The 25,464-nt window shown below is 42.7% G+C and overlaps 1 protein-coding gene and 1 pseudogene across 7 annotated transcripts in view; one reads left to right on the top strand and one right to left on the bottom strand.

Moving 5' to 3' along the window:
• The first annotated feature begins 223 nt into the window (after positions 1 to 223).
• Positions 224 to 25,464, top strand: part of PIK3C2A (phosphatidylinositol-4-phosphate 3-kinase catalytic subunit type 2 alpha) — a 120,777-nt gene continuing 95,536 nt past the window's right edge. For 6 of the 7 annotated variants that reach the window (XR_010147498.1, XR_010147496.1, XR_010147497.1 and 3 more), the window contains exon 1: positions 224 to 390. The gene's annotated coding sequence lies outside the window, so the exon portion shown is untranslated. Of the gene's footprint in view, positions 391 to 3,896; positions 3,966 to 25,464 lie in introns of all 7 variants that reach the window. The other variant, XM_009459999.5, reaches the window with a different exon arrangement.
• Positions 13,934 to 14,724, bottom strand: LOC100612027 (large ribosomal subunit protein eL29-like; annotated as a pseudogene).

Here is a 25,464-nt window from a genome sequence, read left to right as displayed (position 1 = left end):
GCTCCCCTCCCCAGGTCTGGGGTGTGCACGGAGAGGCGTCCAGAGCCTGCTCAGCATTCCTCGGGAGAGAGCCAGACCCTGGTCCCCCGGGCCCGTGCGCCCCAGCGCCCCAGCGCCCCAGCGCCCCAGCTCCCTTGCTCACGCCACTCGGGAAGCGTCCACGCCCCGCCCGCCAGCTCAGGTAGGCCGTCCGCGCCAGCCAATTCGCAACAAGCCCGGGCGGGGAAGGCGGTGCTTCCCTGTCCGGAAGTGACGTGCTGCGCTTGGCTGGCTGTGGAGTCGGCCGAAGCTTTCGGCGGCGGCTGAGCCAGCTGAGGGGAAAAATGGCTCGGACTGTGGCGGCTTCGGCGGCTCAGGTTGTGGTAGAGGCGGAGGCTCAGGCAGCTTGAGGTGAGGAGCGGTCGGTGCGGCTGGGGACGATATTCGGGGTCCTGCTCTGCAAGGGTGGAGAGGGGCCCCGGGGTTCCCGGGCTGGAAGGGTCTCTTGTCGCGGCCCCCAGTGCCTTGGGTGCCCGCGTCTGACCCTCCATCCCGTGCTCTTGGCGTTGCCCAGCCCGACTCTCCCCTCCCTCCGGGCCTTGCTTCCACCCAGGCCGTGAGCAAGTGCTGCGCTGGAGGTGCGAGGAGCCCGCGTCCCCACCAGGCCCCTCTTCTCGGGAGCGGAGGTGCGCCAGGGAGTTAGTTTTGTCCCACAGAAGGAGGGCAGGCCCCCCGGCCCGCCGGCCCCCCTCCCCCGCCTTGTCCTGCGGGACCGGGCTGGAGCCGCAGTGGCCGGTCCTATTTTCTTGGCAGATTGTTAGTTCTGGCGAGTGTGTGTGTTGCACTTCTCAGTGACGGCCCCTTCTTTCACCTCCTGTCCCATCTCTGGCTCTGGGGGCCAAGGATACTTTTTCTTCTCCCCGGACCCCCCCACTCCCACCGCGTTGCCTTTAGCCGCGAATCCACTTGCTTTGGGAAGACTATTCTTTCAGTGTGTATTTAGCGCATCATCCTTCTGAGAGAGCGGTCAGATTAAAAAATACTAGCTTAACTCTTCCTGAGTGACGGAGGAATCATAAATAATTGAAGAAAAAGGCACATACTTATTTTCCTCACTGAATTTCTGGCTTTAAAAACGACATTCTCTAGCTGTGGAATTATTTTTTGGGGGAGGAGGGATTGAGGAGGGAAATGAGGAAGGAGAAACTAAGGAAAAAAGTCTGGACATAACGTGGAAGAGAGAGCCTGTTGTAGTTCTTTTCCTATACTGGCCCGATAGAAATTGAGGTTATAATTATATTCTTATTTTGAACAGTGGGGGTTTGAATTAAGTGAAACGAAGGAGGCCTGCCTCTTTGAACAAGATTAGTTATTAAAGAAATGTCCTGAAATCTTTCCTGGTGGGTTTCAGGCAGGAAAGCTCTGTTGGGAAAATTTTTAAATCTATTGTAGCATCAAAGGCCACAGCATATAAGAGATGCAAGAAGAAGAAAGCTGTTTGTAGGGGAATGGTGAAGACATAGTAGAAAGAGGGAAGGCTGCACAGAAGTCCAGGAACTAATTCCAGGAGAGACTTTGTACCTTTGCCTCCTTGGCTTGTGGTTCAAGTCTCCACAAGAGACTCCTTTAGCAGCTCTGCCATAGTTGGGGTTGGTGCTCTTTTTTTTTTTTTTAATTGACATGGGGTCTCACTGTGTCGCCCAGGCTGGCCTACCATGCCCAGCAGAATGGTGCTTTTTTTTTTTTTTTAATTTGATCTAACCTTATCTGGACAGGATGGTGCTGTTATTCACAGCAGCAAATTAGACGAAAGGACCCTAGTTGAAGTATACAGATTTTATTTTTATATAAGATATTTGTTTAGTATCAAGACAGTGGTTACATACTGAAAAACAATGTAACTGGGAATAGAGAGATTTTATTTGTTAACTCAGATTTAGTTCAAAAGTGATTTTACGTAGGTAGAAAGCACATATGGAGTTTCTTCCATAAATTCCGTAATTTTGGCTGAATTAATACATTCTAAAGCAGGTTTTTTCTTATCAAAGTGTCTTGCTATTTGTGTTTTATATGCGTGTTTCTTGCAGTTTTCTTTGCAAATAACATGTTTTAATGTTTTCATCACAGGTTTTACAATTTTTTCTGTTTTCGTTTGTTTTGTTTTTCAAGACGGAGTCTCGCTCTGTCGCCTAGGCTGGAGTGCAGTGGCACGAGAGCTCACTGCAACGTCCACCTCCAGGGTTCAAGTGATTCTCCTGCCTCAGCCTCCTGAGTAGCTGGAATTACAGGCACGCGCCACCACACATGGCTCATTTTTGTGTTTTTTCAATAGAGACTGGTTTACACTATGTTGACCAGGCTGGTCTCAAACTCCTGACCTCAAGTGATCTGCCCGTCTTGGCCTCCCAAAGTGCTGGGATTAAAGACTTGAGCCACTGCACCTGGCAGTTTTTTCTGTTTTATAGAATACAAAAGCTGGCATGTTTGCATTGAGGAATTTTAGAAACTTTTTGTAATGAATAACTGTATACTAAGTTTGTTTCTTCTGCAATTAATAGTTCTAAAATTTTCAATTAATTGAAGATTGCTTGCATTAATTCCCATGTCCAGGACTCTTTCTTTAGCACAAAGTTTTGCATTTAAGTAAGCACATTCAGTAAGTGAACTTATACCTAAAGAGTGTTGAATTTCCTGAGAACTCAGAGTTCTTATAGAGCATCAGAGCAGCAGTAGTGCAAAGCATTTTTTGTAACTTGTCTTTCTTTGATAACATGAATTATTCCTTTTCTTTTTTTTTTTCTTTTTCTTTTTTTTTTTTTGAGATGGAGTCTCACTCTGTTGACCAGGCTGGAGTGGAGTGGCGCGATCTTGGCTCACTGCAACCTCCACCTGCCGGGTTCAAGTGACTCTCCTGCCTCAGCCTCCCGAGGAGCTGGGTCTACGGGCGTGTGCCGCTATGCCCAGCTAATTTTTGTATTTTTAGTAGAGACGGGGTTTCACCATGTTGGTTGGCCAGGATGGTCTTGAGCTCTTGACCTTGTGATCTGCCCGCCTCGGCCTCCCAAAGTGCTGGGATTACAGGCTTGAGCCACCCTGCCCGGCTCTTTTTTTCTTTTTTGAGACAGTCTCACTCCATCACCCAGGCTGGAGTGCAGTGGCGTGATCTCAGCTCACTGAAACTTCTGCCTTCTGGGTTCAAGCAATCCTCCTGCCTCAGCCTCCCAAGTAGCTGGGATTACAGGTGCACACCACCACACCCACCTAAGTTTTGTATTTTGGTAGAGATGGGGTTTCACCATGTTGGTCAAGCTGGTCTTGAACTCCTGACCTCAAGTGATCCGCCCGCCTCGCCCTTCCAAAGTACTGGGATTACAGGTGTGAGCCACTGCGCCTGGCCTATGCATTGTATTAATTTAGCATATTCCAAAAATAATTTAAGACAGGCAAATGATAAATGTGGATGTTTCTGGTGGTACATCACATTGTAGGTGATTTCATTTTAGTAGTTGTACCTGCATAGGGCTAAAAATTAACCCTCTCAAAGCTCTGAGAGTGCCGGAGGGCCTGAAAGAGTGCCTGGTACTTCAAAGGTTCCCAGGGATAAGAAAAATGAATGAGACAGTGCTTGCTCTCAAGAAGTTCTCATCCATTTGGAAGACAACGTACATTTTATAACAGTATAATTATAAGGGCAGGCTAAATAGGATATGGTCACCTGGGCTGGGAGATGGAAAAGGAATGAGGGGGTTTGAGGAGGAAGAGGATGCTCAAGTTGAGTCTTAAATGATTAATTCCTTCTATTCATAAGGGCAGGATGGATAAACGTGATCAGGTTCTAGGCCCTGCTCTGCTTCTATCAAGCAGTGAGATATTAAGCAAACTGCTTAATACTTCTGGTATCCATTTTCCTTATTCAGGATTCGACTACATATATAAAGCAGTGCTGTACATGAGAAATATGTGAGCCAAAAATGGGAGTCACATAGGTAGGAGATTTTACATTCTTTTTTTCCCCTAAATCTTTTAAATCTGGTGTATGTTACACTTGGTACATCTCAATTTGGAACAGCCACATTTCAGGCACTTAATAGCTCCATGTAACTAGTAACTACCATGTTGGACAGTATAGATCTAGAGGCTGGGTGTGTTAATGCATGCCCATAGTCCAGTGCTTTGGAGGATCGAGGCAGGAGGATCTCTTTTTTTTTTTTTTTCCTTTGAGACGGAGTCTCGCTCTGTCGCCAAGGCTGGAGTGCAGTGGCGTGATCTCCGCTCACTGCAAGCTCCTCCTCCCAGGTTCACACCAGTCTCCTGCCTCAGCCTCCCGAGTAGCTGGGACTACAGGCGCCTGCCACCACGCCCAGCTAATTTTTTATATTATTTTAGTAGAGACAGGGTTTCACGGTGTTAGCCAGGATGGTCTCAATCTCCTGACCTTGTGATCTGCCCGCCTCGGCCTCCCAAAGTGCTGGGATTACAGGCGTGAGCCACTGTACCCGGCCAGCAGGAGGATCTCTTGAGCCTAGGAGTTTGAGGCTGCAGTGAGCTATGATCACCACTGCACTCCAGCTTGGGTAACAGAGTGAGACACTGTCTCAAAAAACAACCACCACCACAAAAAAGATCTAGAGGCTATTCTGTCTTGGTTCTCTGCTTGAAAAAGGAAAAGGGACTCCAATGAGAAAATTATCACTGGTAATTTATAATTTGTAATCATTTTGATGGTACTCATATATGATGTTCTTTTGATGAGAATTATGGTCATACTTGCAAATATTGCTGTAAGTATCTTTCAGTTTGTTCATAGGATTATGGTTGGGATGAGAAGAAATGTCTTTGTTTTCTCTGCCTCTGTAGTGGAGTCATATTTTTGTTATCTTTATTTTGTTCATTTATGTATACTTTGTATCTTTTTTTTTCTATAGTATGTTATTTCTTTTTTTCTTTCTTCTTCTTTTTTTTTCTAATAGAGATGGTGTCTCACTATGTTGACCAAGCTGGTCTTGAACTCCTGGCCTCAAGCGATCCTCCCATCTTGGCCTCCCAAACTGCTGGGATTACAGGCATGAGCCACTGCACTCGGCCTGCAGTCTGTTTTTCTAACGTAATAGATTTAAAACACAATGAGAGAGTGCATATGGACATTTTAGAAAGTTAAAAGGAGAATTTATACAATTTTAAACTAATTCTTGGATTTCTTAAAATTTTAAACTTAGCTATTTGGGTACAAAAACAAATGGGATTTATAAATCCTCTTTTAATAGATTTGAAGGCAGTTATTGTTGGCTTAGCAACAAGTATTTATCTTTTAACCTTGAGACTGCATTAAGATAGTGTATAATTAACATGCTTACTGTTAAACATAAGGCTTTCTGTTAGTATTACAGTATAACAGTTACATTATTGATATGACTGATGTGCAATGTTGGTGCACTTAATTTGCTGTGCATTGAGTTTGGTTAAAAAACACTAGTGGCTAATTTTAGACAAGATAGCTATGACTGACAATAATACATCTTTACACTTGTATTGACTGATGGTTATAGCTTAGCTAACACTGTTTTCCCTCCAAGACCTTATTACCTGTGAGGTAAATACAGCAAGTATTCTCATTTTGCTGAGGCCCAAAGATGTTGTGACTTACTTAGCATAATAAATTAGAAGCATTGCTTGAATTCAGGTCTTACAATGCTAGGCCCAGTGTTCTGTTCTTTTTTTTTTTTTTTTTTTTTTTTGAGGGAGGTTCTCTGTGTCGCTCAGGCTGGAGTGCAGTGGCTCCATCTCAGCCTACTGCAACCTCTGCCTCCCACACTTGGGTGATTCTCCCACCTTAGCCACCCAAGTAGCTGGGACTACAAGCACGTGCCACCACGCCTGGCTAATTTTTGTGTTTTTTGTAGAGAAGGAGTTTTGCCACATTGTCCAGGCTGGTCTTGAACCCCTGGGCCCACCTTGGCCTCCTAAAGCGCTGAGATTACAGGCATAAGCCACCACGTCCACCCCAGTATTCTTTTCTTTTCTTTCTTCTTTCTTTCTTTTTTTTTTTTTCTGGAGATGAAGTCTCACTCTTGTCGCCCAGGCTGGAGTACAATGGTGCAATCTCAGCTCACTGCAACCTCCGCCTCCTGGGTTCAAGTGATTCTCTTGCCTCAGCCTCCCGAGTAGCTGGGATTACAGGTGCATGCCACCATGCCCGGATAATTTTTGTATTTTTGGTAGAGATGGGGTTTCACCATTTTGGCCAGGCTGGTCTTGAACTCCTGACCTAAGGCGATCTGCCCACCTCTGCCTCCCAAAGTGCTGGGATTACAGGTGTGGGCCACCGCCCCGGGCCCCAGTATTCTTTTCACTGCATCTCTTCATATGGCATTTGAGTGTTTAGATACATAGTACAAACCAGATTTTTGGAGTGTGTAATAAAGAAATAGTTACTTCCTGCCTTTGGGAAGTTCATATTCCAACTAGGAGAGACCAACTAACTACAATCCATGTAGCAAAAAGTACTTCAGTTATTTAAAAAAATTTGTTACGGGAAAGAAAAGATGTAAGGGATAATATAGTCAAATGGAAAATAGATAAGAGTTAATTAGACAAGATTTTTGAGTAAAGAGTTTAGATTGTAAATCCTTACTATAGGAAGAAGAAGATGATGAGGTGTTAAGGATAGTGTTATTTCAATGCACAGAGAACAACTTAAGGGAAAACTTAGCTAAGGGAACATAAAACGTAGGTTTAGGGAAAGCTTTTCTTTTTTTTTTCTTTTTTCTTTTTTTTTTTTTGAGACGGAGTCACGTTCTGTCACCAGGCTGGAGTGCAGTGGCGCGATCTTGGCTCACTGCAACCTCTGCCTCCCAGGCTCAAGTGATTCTCCTGCCTCAGCTTCTCAAGTAGCTGGGATTACAGGCACACGTCACCACGCCCGGCTAATTTTTGTATTTTTAGTACAGATGGGGTTTCACCATGTTGGCCAGGATGGTCTCAATCTTTTGACCTCATGATCTGCCTGCCACGGCCTCCTGAAGTGCTGGGATGACAGGCATGAGCCACCGCCCCGGGCCTAGGGAGGGGTTTTCAAGGCTTATTTTTTATTTTTATTTTTTAGATAGAATATTGCTCTGTAACCCAGGCTGGAGTGCAGTGGCACGATCTTGGCTCACTGCAACCTCCGCCTCGCAGGTTCAAGCGATTTTCCTGTCTCAGCTTCCTGAGTAGCGGGGATTACAGGCGTCTGCCACCACATCTGGCTAATTTTTGGGTTTTTAGTAGAGACGGGATTTCACCATGTTGGCCAGGCTGGTCTTGAACTCCTGACCTGAAGTGATCCGCCCACATCTGCCTCCCAAAGTGCTGGGATTACAGGCATGAGCCACCGTGCCCGGCTTGAATCGCCTAGTTTCATCTGACTAGATCTCATAATGTCATTTATCAGGCTAGAATTCTGTGTGTATTGAAATGTATGACATGATACTACGATTGTTTAGGATTCTTTTTGAAAAGTCATACTTATTAAGGTATAATTTACACTTAGTAAAATTCATCTGTTTTAGGTGTAAAGTTCTGTATAGTTCTGCTAAAACAGATGAATTACAAAAAACAGTGACAGTTGTGTAACTGCCACCACCACAATTAAGATACAAGATATAGAATATTTCCATCACTCCAAAAATTTCCATAATTATGCCCTTTTGAAGTAAATCCCTTCAGCCCACCCCTCACTCCCTGGCAACAGCTGATTTGTTTTTTATCCCTATAGTTTGGCCTTTCCCAAAATGCCATATAAATTGGCATCACACAGTGTATATAGCCTTTTGAGACTGGCTTCTTTCATTTAGCATAACACTTTTGAGATTCAATAACATGTCTCTTTTTTATTAATAAACTTTTTTAGAAAGTTTATAGAAAAATCATGAAGTTACCAATTTACAGAAAATTTGTAATTGTAGTACAGAGAAATCCCTTAAACCCTGCACCTAGTTTCCCCTATGTTTAAATTTAAGTAAACTACTAATTTTTGCTAATGGTCAAACCTGCAAGGTTCTAGAATTAAGTTTGTTGAAAATGGGAAACAATGTGAAGATTTCGATCAAGACGATGACTTTCTAATGCCTTTTTTTTTTTTGAAATGCAGTCTCGCTCTGTCGCCCAGGCTGGAGTGCAGTGGCGCGATCTCAGCTCACTGCAACTTCCTCCTGGGTTCAAGCGATTCTCGTGCCTCATCCTCCTGAGTAGCTGGGATTACAGGCACGCACCACTATGCCCAGCTAATTTTTGTATTTTTGTTATTTTTTGGATTTTTTACCATCCCAAACAAACTCTGTAGCTGTTAAGCAGTGACTGTTCATTCTCTTCTTGACTCAGCCCCTGGTAACCACTAATCTACTTTTTTTTTTTTTTTTTTTTTGAGATGGAGGCTGGAATGTAGTGGCACGATCTCAGCTCACTGCAACCTCTGCCTCCCAGGTTCAAGCAATTCTGCCTCAGCCTCCCGAGTAGCTGGGACTACAGGCATGTGCCACCACGCCCAGCTAATTTTTGTATTTTTAATAGAGACAGGGTTTCACCATGTTGGCCAGGATGGTCTTGATCCACCTGCCTTGGCCTCCCAAAGTGTTGGGATTACAGGTGTGAGCCCCTGTGCCCAGCCTCTACTTTTTGTCTCTGTGAATTTACCTATTCTAGATCTTTTGTGTGATTGGAATCGTGTAATATTTAGCCTTTTGTGTCTGACTTATGTCACTTAGCGTAATGTTTTCAAGGTTCATACATGTTGTAGAATATATCATTTTTATGGCTGAATCATATTTAATGTACCACATTTTGTATATTAATTCATTGATGGATACTGCATTTGTTTTCACTTTTTGGCTATTATAAACAATGCTGCTATGAGTATTAGTGTACTCCTATTTTCAGTTCTTTTGGGTATATATCTAGGAGTGGAATTGCTGGGTTGTTGTAATTCCATATTTAATTTTTTGAAGAAACACTAAAGTGTTTTCCAAAGTGGCTGTACCATTTTACATTCCCTTAGCAGCAAAGTATCAGGGTTCCACTTTTTCTACATCCTTGCCACCACTTATTGTTTTCCTTTTTTCCAGTTATAGCCATTCTAGTAGGTTGACTAGTGATATTGAGTATCTTTTCATGTGCTTATTGATAATAAGTTGGCTTTTTTTTTTTTTTTTGAGACGGTGTCTCACTCTGTTGCCCAGGCTGGAGTGCAATGGCATGATCTCAGCTCACTGCAACCTCTGCCTCCCAGGTTCAAGTGATTCTCCTGTCTCATCCTCCCAAGTAGCTGGGATTACAGGTGCCTGTCAGCACGCGTGGCTAATTTTTGCATTTTTGGTAGAGACAGTGTTTCACCACGTTGGCCAGGCTGGTCTCGAATTGCTGACCTCAAGTGATCCACCCACCTCGGCCTCCCAAAGTGCTGGGATTATAGATGTAAGCCACTGTGCCCAGACTAAGGTGGCTTTTTTTTTGTTTTTTATGAGGTCTTGCTGTGTTGTCCAGGCTGGGATACAATGGCTATTCTCAGAGACAATCGTAATGCAGTATAGCCTTGACCTGATAGGCTCAAAGGATCCTTCTGCCTCAGCCTCCAGAGTAGGTGGGAGTACAGATGCATGCCACTGTGCACAGTTAATGGTAGCAACATAATGATGCTTGTTTCAACAATGGTCAAGGCAGGGTGATGTTAACATTTTTTAAAAGAAAAAATAATTGGATGGAAACGTATTTTAAAATTGCTATTATATGCTAAGCATTTTATTATATAATTTTATTTAACTCTGAAAACACAGTATTATCTGTGTTTTACAGATGAGAAAACTAAAGACAAAGGGAGATCAAGTAACTTGCTTTAAAAATCACACAGTTGGCCTGGCAGTGTGGCTCATGCCTGTAATCCCAGCACTTTGGGAGGCTGAGGTGGGTGGATCACCTGAGGTCAGGAGTTTGAGACCAGCCTGGCCAACATGGTGAAACCCTGTCTCTACTAAAAATACAAAAATCAGCGGGGTGTGGTGGCGGGCACCTGTAATCCTGGCTACTTGGGAGGCTGAGTTAGGAGAATCGGCTTGAACCTGGGAGGTGGAGGTTGCAAGACTCCATCTCAAAAAAAAAAAAAAAAAACACACAGTTTATAAGAGGGAAGTCTGATATTTGCTTGCTGCTACATGGTTCTTTCTCCTGCTATCACTGTTATATAAAACTATGAATTTAATCCACATGTTGATGTCATGTGAAAGTAAGACTTTTTTAGTCATAGAAATTGATGGAGTTTGGGGGAAAATTCCAGAAGTATTCATGTCAGTTTTTCGTTATTTTTTATTATTCACTATTCAGGGTTTCTCAGTTGCAACTCAGTTTTATCTTTTTTCTACCTTAAGCCATGTTAAATGCAGGTGTATACCATAACATTTAACACAGAAGCTTTACTGTTATCTGTCATGTTGGAATTGGGGTGATGTCAAAGTTTATTTAATGATTCATGTCAAGTGAATGAACAATGAAGTAGATCAAAGTTCAGTAATTATCTCCACAAAGCAGTACTACTGTTGGGATTCTGAGTTAGATTGAAAACTTCTTGGCCAGCAAAATGTCTTTCAATAGAGATCTCTTGCTGTGACTATATCCCCTTTCCTTGTCCCCCTCCCACATACATACAGTGATACACATATGCAGACATAGAAAATTATCATGGTTGGATACCCTGGTTGTGAATCACTTATGTGTAGGATGTTGCTCCTAAGGGCTGAAGACTACTAGTCTTCAGGAATAATGACTACTAGTGGATATTAAGCTATGGTGCAACCATTGCCTTTTGTCAAAATAGAATTAAGGCCTTTATTAATGTGCTTATAGTACTTGCGCAGTGGATAATCGTTTTAATAGAGTAATATGGAGGCTAAAGAATGGAGTGGGGGCCAGGTGCGGTGGCTCATGCCTGTAGTCCCAGCACTTTGGGAAGCTGAGGTGGGTGGATCTCTTGCGCCCAGAAGTTCAAGACCAGCATGGGCAACATGGTGAAACCGCATCTCTACTAAAAATAAAAAATTAGCCAGGCATGGTGGTGCTCGCCTATAATCCCAGCTACTCAGAAGGCTGAGGCGGGAGGATCGCTTGAGCTGGAAGGTGGAGGTTGCAGTGAGCCTCCTGACCTTGTGATCCTCCCACCTCAGCCTCCCAAAGTGCTGGGATTATAGGTGTGAGGCCCTGTGCCTGGCCAGGCTCACCTATTTTTAAACGTGTGACAAAGCTTGGGAAGACTCTCCTCTTCACTTTTCCCATGGCTCACTCTTTTTTATGTCCAGGTTGTGGCTCCAATTTTTTTTTTCCCTGACTACCCTATTGAAAATTGTATCCTTGCCGGGCACGGTGGCTCACGCCTCTCACGCCTGTAATCCCAGCACTTTGGGAGGCCAAGGCGGGTGGATCACGAGGTCAGGAGATCGAGACCATCCTGGCTAACACGGTGAAACCCCATCTCTACTAAAAATACAGAAAAATTAGTCAAGCGTGGTGGCCGGTACCTGTAGTCCCAGCTACTCAGGAGGCTGAGGCAGGAGAATGGCGTGAACCCGGGAGGCGGAGCTTGCAGTGAGCGGAGATCGAGCCACTGCACTCCAGGCTGGGTGACAGAGCAAGACTCCGTCTCAAAAAAAAAAAATAATAGTATCCTCCCCAACTATATCATTCTCTCTCACATTACTGTTTTTTCTCCTATTTCATTTACTGTCTGTATGTACCATTTTGTTTACTTGTTTGAATCAAACCACTTCTTAACATTTCCATTGCTGTTATCCTAGTCCAAGTCATTATTCTAGACTTTTTCAGCTACCTGTTAATTGGTCTCCCAGTTTCCATTTTTGTTTGTTATGCCTATTTTCCACAGAACAATAGGGATCTTGAGCAATGTAAATCAGATCACATGACTGTGTCTGCCTGAAATTCACCCTGGGCTTCCTATTATACCTAAAATTCAGTATAGTATCCCCCATCTTGGAGGTATATCAAATTTAATAATTAAAAAAGTTTTTATTGATAGATGGAGATTTTAAGATTTTTTTGGAGAGATTTCTGATTTTTGATAGTTGAGCTTAGTGATTTAACTTGTTTCTGATTTTTTTGTTTCTTTTCTTAATCCACAATGTGATAGTATGTTTCTTTTCTTTTTTCCTTTCTTTTCTTTTCTTTTCTTTTCTTTTTTTCTTTCGAGACGGAGTCTCGCTCTGTTGCCCAGGCTGGAGTGCAGTGGCACTATCTCGGCTCACTGCAAGCTCTGCCTCCCTGGTTCATGCCATTCTCCTGCCTCAGCCTCCCAAGTAGCTGGGACTGCAGGTGCCTGCAACCATGCCTGGCTAATTTTTTGTATTTTTATTCAAGATGGGGTTTCACCATGTTAGCCAGGATGATCTCAAACCCCTGACCTCGTGATCCACCTGCCTTGGCCTCCCAAAGTGCTGGGATTACAGGCGTGAGCCACCGCGCGGGGCTCCTTTTTTTTTTTTTTGCAATAGAGTCTTGCTCTGTCTCCCAGGCTGGAGTGCAGTGGCATGATATTGGCTCACTGCAACCTCCACCTCCTGGGTTCAAGCAATCCTCCTGCCTCAGTCTCCTAAGTAGCTGGGACGACGACAGCAATGACTACTACGTGGTGCACTCCACCATGCCTGGTCAATTTTTGTATTTTTTGGTAGAGATGGAGTTTCACCATGTTGGCCAGACTGGTTTTGAACTCTTGACCTCAAGTGATCTGCCTGCCCTGGCCTCCCAAAGTGCTGGGTTTGCTGGCATGAGCCACCGCACCCGGCCATGTTTCTAATTTTTTTTTTTTTTCTTTGAGACAGAGTCTTCCTCTTTCACCAGGTTGGAATGCAGTGGCACCATCTCGGCTCACTGCAACCTCTGCCTCCTGGATTCCAGCAATTCTCCTGCCTCAGCCTCCTGAGTAGCTGGGATTATAGGCGCCTGCCACCATGCCCAGCTAATTTTTGTATTTTTAGTAGAGACAGGGTTTCACCAAGTTGGCCGGGATGGTTTTGATCTCTTAACCTCGTGATCCACCTGCCTCGGCCTCGGCCTCCCAAAGTGCTGGGATTATGGGTATGAGCCACCACACCCGGCCCCCTATGTTTCTAATTTTATAAAAAAATACATCACAAGAAATCCACAGAGTAAAATTAAGTTAGATTCGAATGAGGAAGTTTCATTGTGTCATACCCTCAACTTGGAAATGTAACTGCATATTTAACGTAACAAAATTTGGAGAAAAGAATTAAACTTTACAAGTTAAATTTAATATTATAGAAATCTAAGAGTTAGAATTAATCTTTTTTTTTTTTTCTTCGAGATGGAGTTTCGTTCTTGTTGCCCAGGCTGGAGTGCAATGTCGCAGTCTCGGCTCACTGCATCCTCTGCCTCCCGGGTTCAAGCAATCCTCCTGCCTCAGACTCCCGAGTAGCTGGGATAACAGGCATGCGCCACCACGCCCAGCTAATTTTGTATTTTTAGTAGAGGTGGAGTTTCACCATGTTGGTGAGGCTGGTCTTGAACTTCTGACCTCAGGTGATCCACCTGCTTCGGCCTCTCAAAGTGCTGGGATTACAGGCATGAGCCACTGCGCCAGGCTAGAATGAATCTTATCATCCAATGTCTAACAACTTTATATACTTGAGAAATTGAAGCTCAGAGAGGTGAAGTGCTTTATTCAAGTTGAAATAGCTAATTAATAATAATAGGGTTGGGGCAGAAACTCAGTTTTTCTTTTCTTCTAATTCAAAGTCCTCATTTGTTAGTTTGTGATGCCTGTATTTAGCAATTTTTTTTTCTTTCCTGCCTCAGGTTTATTTGTACAAATAGCACAGGAGGTGAGGACCCCAGCCCCATGCAGACAGCAGCCCAGGCAGGTTGCACCAGTCCTTGTGTCCTCATGTTGGCAGGCAGATACCTACTCTGAAGCCTTTGTAGGAGCCTGAGCACCTTTGCGAACCTGAGCTGGAACTGAAGCTGGAGTTGCAGCCTGGGCCTTGGTTTGATCCTTGTCCTTGTCCTTTGGCCGGCACAGCCCAAGCCCCTTGGCAATGCGGGCACAAGCACGCTTCCCAAGCTTGGGGTGGGCAATGTAGGCAAGTCGATGGAGCCTGCTGCTGACACCCTTTGGGATCTTGGGCTTAACCTCCTTTACAAGGGCCTTCATAGCCTCACCACGTGGACTGATGGCCTGCCAAGGCCTGCATCTTCTTTAGGCCCTTCTTGTTTTGCTTCTTGGCAATGCACATGTTCCTTAGGAATTTGGGGTCCACCCCCTTGAGAGAGTCATATCTTTGTGATTGGGGTTTCTTTTCTTTTCTTTTTTTGAGACAGAGTCTCGCTCTGTTGCCAGGCTGGAGTGCAGTGGTGCGATCTCGGCTCACTGCAGCCTCCGCCTTCTGATTTTAACCAATTCTCCTGCCGCAGCCTCCCGAGTAGCTGGGACTACAGACGCGCGCCATCATGCCCCGCTAATTTTTATATTTTTAGTAGAGATGGGGTTTCACCATGTTGGCCAGGTTGGTCTCAATCTCTTGACCTCGTGATCCACCCACCTCGGCCTCCCAAAGTGCTGGGATTACGGGCGTAAGCCACCACACCCGGCTTGATCGCAGTTTCTTAATACGATTTCTGTGCCATTTTCGGGAATGGTTGTGTGTGGTGTGGTTCTTGGACTTGGCCATGTCTGCACCTTAAGCCATGGCTCCCGAAGCACCTAGAACCAGAAGCTACATTCAGCAATTTTTAAGTTGAATTTCTGTTAATACCTTTAGATTTAAGAATATTTTTCAAATATAAAACTTAGTGGGATAACAAAGCCAATTTCTAAGGAAATATTCTTCAGGGAATTTCAGTCTCTAACTACAGCGGAAAAATCTTGTATTTCAGGATAGTTTTTATTGAAAGAATGTCTTAGTTCATTTTCTGCTGCTGTAACAGAATACCACAGATTGATAGTTTATAAAGAAAATAAATTTATTTGGCTTACAGTTCTGGAGGCTGGGAAGTCCAAGGGCATAGTAGTACTAACATCCGCTTGGCATCTGGTGAGGGCGTTCTTGCTGTGTCCTAACAGAGTGCAGGTGACCACATATGACAGAGAGGAAATCTGGCTGAACTCATCCTTTAATCAGGAGCCCATTCCTACAGTTATGGTATTAATCCCACAATTATGACATTGTGTGAGTGTACTCCCACAGTCGTAGTCATGAGGACTATGCCCTCCTGGCCTAATCATCTCTTAAAGGTCCCACCTCTTAATACTATCACAATGGCAATTAAATTTCAACATGAGTTTTGGAGGGGACATTAAAACCATAGTTGTTTTCATAGTTACCACATAATAATTGGCTGAATGTTTAAAGTCAAATACTGTATTTCCTATAAAAGGTTGACTAGTGATGAGGTTTCCATAACAGTTGTTTTGTGGCCAGGCACAGTGGCTCACGTCTGTAATCCCAGCACTCTGGGAGGCTGAGGAGGGCAGATCACTTGAGATCAGGAGTTTGAGACTATCCTGGCCAACATGGTGAAACCCCATCTCTACCAAAAATAAAACATTTAGCTGGTTGTGGTAGCAAACACCTGTAATCCCAGCTACTCAGGAGGCTGAGGCATGAGAATCACTTGAACCTGGAGATGGAGGTTGTAGTGAGCTGAGATTGCGCCACTGTACTCCAGCCTGGGTGACAGAGCAAGATTGTCTCAAAAATACAAAACAATACAGTTGTTTTGTGGGGATTATTTGTAGTTGTTGGACCAGAAGCAATTATTTTTTTCATATGTTAAAAGAGTTGTATAAAATATGAGATGGAGATGTACAGTATAGTAATGTAGCTTATTCAGCTTGTTAAATTAAGTCTCCTGTTCTGATTTAGATTGACCCACAATGTTGGATTTAGCTTGGAGAATATAACTTTACTGTATCAGCAATATTCCCCAAAGAGCATCTTCAAACACATGGTTAAACAAATAATAAGAGGATCCATACGTTTCTATTACACCTGAATTATTAATTAATTAATTTATTTATTGAGACAGGGGTCTCGCTCTGTTACCCTGGCTGGAGTGCAGTGGTGCGAACTCCGCTCACTGCAACCTCTGCTTCCTGGGCTCTGCTTCCTGCCACCTCAGCCTCCTGACTAGCTGGGACTACAATCATGCACCACCACGCTGGCTAATTTTTCTATTTTTTTATTTTTATTTTTAGTAGAAGCAGGGTTTCCTTATGTTGCTTAGGCTAGTCTCAAACTCCTGGACTCAAGCAGTCTGCCCACCTTGACGTCCCAAAGTGTTTGTAGTACAGTCATGAGCCACCACACCTGGCCAAGCCTGAACTTTTAACTAGCTTTCATCATTAAATGAACCTAAAACTTTTATGAAGATCCTCTCCGAGTTAGCTAAACTGCAAAGTTTGAGGACACAGTCTTCCATAAGACCACTTTCACTTCTGACTCCAACTGCAAGTCTGGGGGCTGGGGAGGTTCCCAAAGTTTCGATAACTTGCTAAAAAGGTGCCAGGAGAACTCACTGCTAAGAGCTATTATGTTCATGGTTACAGTTTATTTCAAGGAAAGGATACAGATTAAAATCAAGGCAAGGAGCCCATAGAACCAAGTTCAAGAGGGTCTCAAATGTTGGAGCATCTGGTATTCGCTCCCCATTAAGTCAGGAGGTGTTACTCTCGGTATCAGTATGTGACAGTATGCATGGACTATTGCCATCCGGGGAAGCTCACTTGTGCTTCAGCGTCCAGATTTTCAAATTAGGACTTCATTAAATAGGCATGTTTGATTGATGGATTGCCCACATAGTTGAGCTCAGTCTCTAGATTGGATTCAGACTGATACTGGATGACCCAAAGTCCCCATCCTAAATCACATGGTTGGCCCTTCTGGTTGGCCAATCCTGGCCAGAAAGACACTCCTGTCAAGTATGACATAGATTACCTCTCAGGAGCAGAGGGCACCTGTCTTTGGGCAAGGCTAAGTTCTTTAATAGGTAGGATGTAAAATTAAAACTTACCTCCATGGTTTCTTTAGGAACAGACTCTGTAGACAATAGATGGATTTGATCCTAACTCCATGTATTAATAAGAACCGACATAATTTCTTTCAGGTAGTCATTTAAACTACATTATAACCTCATTGGGTGAATCCTCTAGTATATTTTTATCCTGCTTGGGCTTCACTGAACTTCTTGGTTTTGTTTGGTTGATGTCTTTCTTTGTGGAAAGTTCTGGCCATTTCCTTTTAAAATATTTCTTCTGTTTCATTCTCTCTACTCTCCTTCTTGGACTCCAATTACACATTATATTAGACCATTTGAAATTGTCCCACAGAACTTAAACATGCTGTTGTATCCCCTTCCCCCTCTTTTTCTCTGTTTCAGTTTGGATATTTTCTATTGATCTGTCCTCGGGTTTATCAATCCTTCTGCTAAGTCCATCTAATTAATTATTGATTTTGAATATATTTTTCCTTTCCAGTATTTCTTTTCTGTAGTTCCTGTTACTATGCTGAAATGTCCCATCACTTCATACATATTGTCTATCTTTTCTACTAGATCATTTAATATTTTTATCATAATTTTTTTTTTTTTTTTGAGATAGAGTCTTGCTCTGTCGCCCAGGCTGGATGGAGTGCAGTGGCGCAATCTCGGCTCACTGCAACCTCTGCCTCCTGGGTTCAAGTGATTCTCCTGTCTCAGCCTCCTGAGTAGCTAGGATTACAGGTGCGTGCCACCACGCCTGGCTAATTTTTGTATTTTAATAGAGATGGTGTTGCACCATGTTGGCCAGGCTGGTCTCAAACTCCTTACCTCAGGTGATCCATTGGCCTCCCAGAGTTCTGGGATTACAGGTGTGAGCCACCGCACCCAGCCTATCGTAATTATTTTAAAGTTACTATTTTTTTTGAGATGGAGTCTCACTCTGTTGCCCAGGCTGGAGTACAGTGGCATGATCTCGGCTCACTGCAACCTCTGCCTCCCGGGTTCAAGCAATTCTCCTGCCTCAGCCTCCAGAGTAACTGGGATTACAGGCACGTGTCACTATGCCCAGCTAATTTTTGTATTTTTAGTAGAGACGGGGTTTCGCCATGTTGCAGGCTGATCTTGAACTGCTGACCTCAAGCGATCCACCCACCTTGGCCTCCCAAAGTGCTGGGATTACAGGCCTGAGCCACCACGCCCAGCCTAAACTTACTATTTAATAATAATTCCAATATTTGGGGCATCTTTGAGTTTGCTTATTTTGACTATTTCCTTTACTTTTACTTACCATTGGTCACATTTTCTTGCTTCTTTTTATGTCTCATAATCTTTTATTTTATACCAGACATCTTTTTTTTTTTTTTTTTTTTTTTGAGACAGAGCCTCACTCTGTGACCCAGGCTGGAGTGCAGTGGCTCAATTTCAGCTCACTTTTTAGTTTTTCATACTTCTCCAAAACTGTCTTCTTTTAAAATCACTAATATTAGGGAGGGGAAATGTGACTGCTAATGAGTGCAGGGTTTCTTTATGGGGCGATGAAAGTATTCTGAAACTTGGTAGTAGTGATGGTCACACACCTGTGAATATACTAAAAATATACTAAAAACAACTGAATATACTAAAAACAACCACAATCTCTGCCTCCCAAGTTCAAGCAATTCTCCAGCCTCAGTCTCCTGAGTATCTGGGATTACAGGCCTGTGCTACCATGCCCAGCTAATTTTTGTATTTTTAGTACGGATGGGGTTTCACCATCTTGGCCACGCTGGTCTCGAACTCCTGACCTCAGGTGATCCACCCGCCTCGGCCTCCCATAGTGCTGGGATTACAGGCGTGAGCTGCCGTACCTGGCATGTATACCAGACAGCTTCTATAAAACAAAGGAGAACCTGAAGTTTACGTATTTTTTACTTAATATTTACCTCCAAAATTCCATTTATTCTGTCTGGCCACTAAATTGAGTAAGTCTAATTTATAAGTAAGATGAGTCTGTGCTTTGTTGCAGCTGTAGTTTGATTCAGTTTACCACTGGGTCCAAATACTTTGGGGCAGAATTATGACTTTCTCCTCAGCAGGATTTGGGATCTAAGCACTGACATGATTTCAGAGATCTGTTTTGCCAGCTGAGCTGCCAGCTTTTTAGGTCGCTGGGAGGTTCTCTTTGTTCTTTAATTGTGCTTCTTGCCTTTCTGTGTCTCAGGAGATCTCTGCCTTGCTGCTCTTACCCTTGCCTCAGGAGGGCAGCTGGTTTACATTCTGTGAAGGCCTGGAATGCCGTGGAGGGCTTTTTCTCAGCTCTTGCCTTCACAGCCTTTGGTAGCCAAAAGCTTGGATTACCTCAGATGGATTTCTGTCTGCCACTTGCCAATCCTCCTTTGGAAGATAACTGCCTTGTACTTCAGGGAGGCCTACATACTTCAGATGGGATCTCTTTCAGTTCTTCTGATCTGTCTTCAGCTTTCAGTGTGCTACCTGTGTATTTAGTGAAGACCTGTAGGAGAGTTGGTAGATGGGTACAGATGGGTTCCATGTCTGGGGCTCCTTGTAATTCTTTTTCCAGCACATTAGACTACTCAGCTTTACCTCCACCATGCCTTAGAATTTTAATCTGTCATGCTAGCCTACATTTGGCATTAAAAATTTCTTAATAGTCTGGTTTGTTTCTTCTTATCCCCATCTACAGTACGTTTTCTTCTGATGCTGCTGCACCAGGGAAGAGAGTAGTGTTGGGCCTCTCTCTCTATTAAAGGGCTATCACTTTCTGAAATTTAATTCATTAGGTGTTTGTGTGTTCTCTGTTCTGTGACATTTCTTTTTCTTTTTTTTTGAGACAGGGTCTCACTCTGTCACCCAGGTTGGAGTGTAGTGGTGCATGATCTCAGCTCGCTGCAATCTCCACCTCCTGGGCTCAAGTGATTCTCCTGCCTCAGACTCCTGAGTAACTGGAGATTACAGGCATGCACCACCATGCCCAGCTAATTTTTGTATTTTTAGTAGAGATGGGGTTTCGCCATGTTGGCCAGGCTGGTCTCGAACTCCTGACCTCAAGTGATCCACCCACCTCGGCCTCTCAAAGTGCTAGGATTACAGGCGTGAGCCACCATGCCCGGCCCAAAATCCCCGTATTTATCATCTTTATTTTGAGATAGTAAAACATGCAAATGATGAAAAATTTAAAGCTACCAAAATTTAGCAAAAAGTAAATCTGCTTCCTACCATTGGCTCCCAGCTGTCCCTCATATTTAGTTATTGACTTAGTAGTTTCTTACTTTTGTCACGATAGTCCCCTAAGGTGTCTCTTCCTTTCCAAGTCAAACCCTTCCATCTGTGTTTCTGATTGTATCCTGTTCAACTGTATCCAGTTTGTGAGTGAGTATATATCTTCTGTCTCTGTGCCTCTCAGTCTTTTCCCCCAAATCCTTCCCTTCAGTCTATGGCCTTTCCCATTTTAAACAGCCATTCTGATACCACCTCTTCCTATTTACCTCTCTCTCCTAGTTCCCTTTGAAAGAATAATATACCCTTGTTACTTATAATTCCTTACTTTTCTTTTAGTTTTTCATACTTCTCCAAAACTGTCTTTTTTAAAAATCACTAACATTAGGGGAAATGTGAAACCCTGCCAATTAGAAACTCTGCTAATGGGTGCAGGGTTTCTTTATGGGGCGATGAAAGTGTTCTGAAACTTGGTGGTAGTGATGGTCACACACCTCTGAATATACTAAAAACAACTGAATAGTATACTTTAAAAGGGTAAATTTCATATTAAATGAGTTATATCTCAATAAAGCTATTATTTTAAACATCACTGAGTTCTTAGATTTAGTGTTTTATTCCAGTCCTTATCCTGTGTCATCTCTCTGTAGTTTCTGACAATATTAACCATTTCCTCCTTAGGATACTCTGTTCCTTGTATTTATTTGATACCAGTCTTCATGTGCTAATCGCTCTCATGATTTTTTTCTTGTTTCTTTTTTATCTTCACTCTACACATTCTCCCAGGGCAATCTCAACTACTTCCATGACTTTAGGTCTTCAGCTGTACACTTAGATAACGCCTAAAGATTTATCTCTAGCCAAATTGCTCTGTTGAGCCCAAAGCCAGTATTTCTTTTTTTTGAGACAGGATCTGCTCTATCACCCAGGCACTAGGGAGCCTTGACCTGGCTCAAGCAATCTTCCCACCTCAGCCTCCTGAATAGCTGGAACTACAGGCCCGAACCACCACACCCAGCTAATTTTTGCATTTTTAATAGAGATGGGGTTTTAGTGTGTTGTCCAGGCTGGTCTTGAACTCCTGGGCTTCAATTCCTGACCATTCGCCTTGGCCTCCCAAAGTGCTGGGATTATAGGCATCAAGCCACCGTGCCCGGCCAAGGCCAGTATTTCTATCCCCAAGCAGACATGAACTATATTTCTCACAATTACTTCAAAATAGGAATGTGTTTTGGTCTGACTAAAAAGGGCCATGTGGCTCTGAAGAACAATTCCGAGATATACATATGGATTTTTTTCCCTTAGAGGAAGAAATTGACGGCATATTATTTGGCACATTTAAGATGGCTTCTAAATACTTTAAAAATGAATGCAACAAGAGGGGGTTAAAAATCTATTGTATCTCTTTATTATATCTCTTAGGTTAAAATACTCATTTTGAATATGATATTTTTGTTCCATATTAGATTTAATTTCACCTATTTGTTTAACAACTACTTGAATGAAAGCTTTGTTATTCCAGGACTAGAGTGCTGGGAATATAGCAGTAAACCAGACAAATAAATCCCAGCTTCATGGAATTTATAGCCTAGAGGGGGAAATGCAGGCAATAAACAAAATAAATAAGTAAATATATAGTATACTAGATGGTAGTAAATGCTAAGGAGAAAATTAAGGTAAGGTGATAGGCAGTGGAGTTGGAGAAAATTGCAGTTTTAACCTGGTTATCAGGGAGGACTTTACACAAGTGTCACCTTTTCAATGAAGACTTGAAGGAAGCGAGGGATTAAGCCATTCAGTGATTCAGCGGAACAGTCTAGTCAGAGGTAACAGAAGAGCAGGGGCCCTGAGTTGGGAGCATAAGGTGTTGAGGAACAACAAGGGGGCCAGTGTGATGGAAGCAGTGCAGAGTTACAGGAGGGAGATAACGGGGGGCCAAATATTAGTGTGCCTGGTGGGCCATTGTAAAGATTGTACCTTTTCTCTGAATGAGTTAGGAGCTATTGAAAATTCTGTGCAGAGGAGTGACAAGTTCTAGGTTTTTCAAGATCACTCCAGCTACTGTGTTGAGGATAGTCTGAAGGTGGGGAAAGGAGGGGTTATAAATGTAGCAGGGAAACAGTTTGGGGAAGTCTATTTCAATAATCCAGGAAAGAACAAGAGATGATGATTAATTGGTCTAGGATGGTATTGAGAACGTAATGAAGAAATGTTTAGGTTCAGAAATATTTTGAAGATAGAGCCTGTAAGTATCTGATACAGTGACCACTAAATATTGTTGCCTTCCTGATAAGCTATAACTGAATTAGAATTTTCTAATATAATAGAAATAAGTAAATTTACTAGCTATGCATACAATGATGAGAGTGTATAATCATTTCTCTCACTGATTGTAATATCTTACTATAGTAGTTTTCCCACCTTATCCTTAGTAGGATATGTTCCAAGATCCCCAGTGGATGCCTAAAACTTCGGATAGTACCAAACCCTATATATACAGTCATGTGTTGCTTAATGGCTGGGATATGTTCTAAGAAATGCATCAGTAGGCAATTTTGTCATTGTGTGAATGTCATAGCAAGAACTTAAATCTTGATGGTGTAATCTACTACACACCTAGGGTATGTAGTATATAGCCTTTTGCTCTTAGGCTACAAACTTTATGACATATTGCTGTACATATATTAAATGCTGTACATACTATAGCATGTTATTATACTAAATACTGTAGGCAATTGCAACAATTGTTAAGTATTTGCGTATCTAAACATAGAAAAGGCACAGTAAAAATACGGTATAAAAGATTTAAAAATGCACCTGTGTAGGGCACTTAAGTATGAGTGAAGCTTGCAGGACTGGAAATTGCTCTGGGTGAGTCAATGAGTGAATAGTGAGTGAATGCAAAGGCCTAGGACATTACTGTATACTACTGTAGATTTTATAAACACTGTACATGTACTATCCTAAATTTGTAAATATATATATTTTTTTCTTTTTAATTAAAAAAAAAAATCTTTTTTAGACAGTCTCACTCTGTTGACCAGGCTAGTGCAATGGTGTGATCACAGCTTACTGTGGCCTGGAAGTCCTAGGCTCAAATGATCCTCCCACCTCAGCCTCCTGAGTAGCTAGGAATATAGGTGTGTGCCACCACACTCGGCTAATTATTTTTTAAACTTTTTGTAGTTGAGGAAGGTGGTCTTGCTACATTGCCCAGGCTGGTCTCAAACTCCTGGGCTTAAGGATCCTCTCCTCTTGGCCACCCAAAGTGCTGGGATTATAAGCATGAGACACCATCCCCAGCCATTTTTCTTTCTTTAGTAATAAATTAACCTTAGCTTACTGTAACCTTTTTACTTTATAAACTTTTTAAATTTTTTTAACTTCTGACGCTTTTGTAATAACATATAAGAACATAGTACAGCTATACAAAAATACTTTATATCCTTATTCTACAAGCGGCTATTTTCTATTTTTTAAATTTTTAATTTTTTTTTACTTTGTAAACTTTTTTGTTAAAAACTAAGACACAAACACACATGGCAGCCTAGGCCTACACAAGGTCAGGATAATCAATACAGCTGTTTTCCATCTCCACATCTTGTTTCACTGGAAGTCCTCAGGGGCCATAATATGCATGGAGCTGTCATCTCCTAGGATAACAATGCTGTCTTCTGAAATACCTCCTGAAGGACCTACTTGAGGCTGTTTTACAGTTAACTTTTTTTTTTTTTAAAGTAGAAGGAGTGTACTATAAAGTAACAATGAAAAATATAGGAAATATTACTAGGAGTTTTTCATCTCTGTTATAACATTATAATCTTTTTTCTTTTTAGAGACAGGATCTTACTCTGTGCTCAGGCAAGAGGTACAGTGGCATGATCATAACTCACTGTAACTTCAAACTCCTGGTCTCAAGTGAGTCTCCTACTTCAGCCTCCCAAAGAGCTGAAATTGAGTGGCTAGAATTGCAGGCATGTGCCACCATGCCTGGCTAATTTTTTTTTTTTTTTTAAAGAGGGTTCTCACTATGTTGCTCAGGTTGGTCTCAAACTGCTGGGTTTAAGCATACCCCACTCCTCGACCTCCCAAAGGGAGGGTGCTGGGACTACAGGTGTGAGCCACCGCACCTGGCCCATTATAATCCTGAGGGCCCACTGTCATATATATGGTCTGCTGTTGGCTGGAGTGTCATGTGGTACATGACTATACTGTGTTTTTTCCTATATGTACATAACTTACGATAAAGTGGTTTTCTTTTTTTTTGTTGTTTTTTTACAGTTTCTTTCTGTTGCCCAGGCTGGAGTGCAGTGGCACGATCTCAGCTCACTGCAACCTGTGCCTCCCAGGTTCAAGGGATTCTCCTGCCTCAGCCTCCCAAGAAGTTGGGATCACAGACGTGTGCCACCACACCACGCCCGGCTAATTTTTGTATTTTTAGTAGAGACGGGGTTTCACCATGTTGGCCAGGCTGGTCTCGAACTCCTGACCTCAGGTGATCCACCCACCTTGGCCTCCCAAAGTTCTGGGATTACAGATGTGAGCCACTGTGCCTGGCCAGTAAAGTTTAATTTATAAGTTAGGCACAGTAAGAGAATAACAATAAGTAATAATAGAATAATTATAACAGTATACTTTCATAAAAGTTGTTTAAGACTTATGAATTGTTGATATCTGGAATTTTCTATTTAATATTTTTGGACCACTTTTGACTGTGGGTGACTGAAACCTTGGAAAGAGAAACTGTGGATAAGGGGGAACTACCACATTCATTTTTTAATGTTTTACTTGTATTTTAAAATGCAGTGAGGCAGAGCGTGGTGACTCATGTCTGTAATCCCAGCACTTTGGGAAGCCAAGGCAGGAGGATTGCTTGAACTTAGGAGTTTGAGACCAGCCTGGGCAACATGCATGGCAAAACCTCATCTCTACAAAAAATACAAAACTTAGCCAGCTATAGTGATGCATACCTGTAGTTCCAGCTACTCTGGAGACTGAGGTGGGAGGATTACCTGAGCCTGGGAGGTCGAGGCTGCAGTGAACTGTGATCATGCTGCTTCACTTCGGCCTGGCGACAGAGTGAGAACCTGTCTCAAAAATACATAAATAAATAAATAAAAATGCAGTGAATGTTTTACATAAGTTGATCATGTTATGTGCAGTGCTCATTAATTCACAGATGATGAACATTTGAGAAACTCTATTTTATAAAGTTTGTTATAGTCTTATCCTTTCCCCATG

Source organism: Pan troglodytes, chromosome 9 (genome assembly GCF_028858775.2).
Source record: "Pan troglodytes isolate AG18354 chromosome 9, NHGRI_mPanTro3-v2.0_pri, whole genome shotgun sequence".
In the NCBI taxonomy this organism is placed as follows: Eukaryota; Metazoa; Chordata; class Mammalia; order Primates; family Hominidae; genus Pan; species Pan troglodytes.
This window is presented reverse-complemented; position numbering and strand designations above follow the sequence as displayed.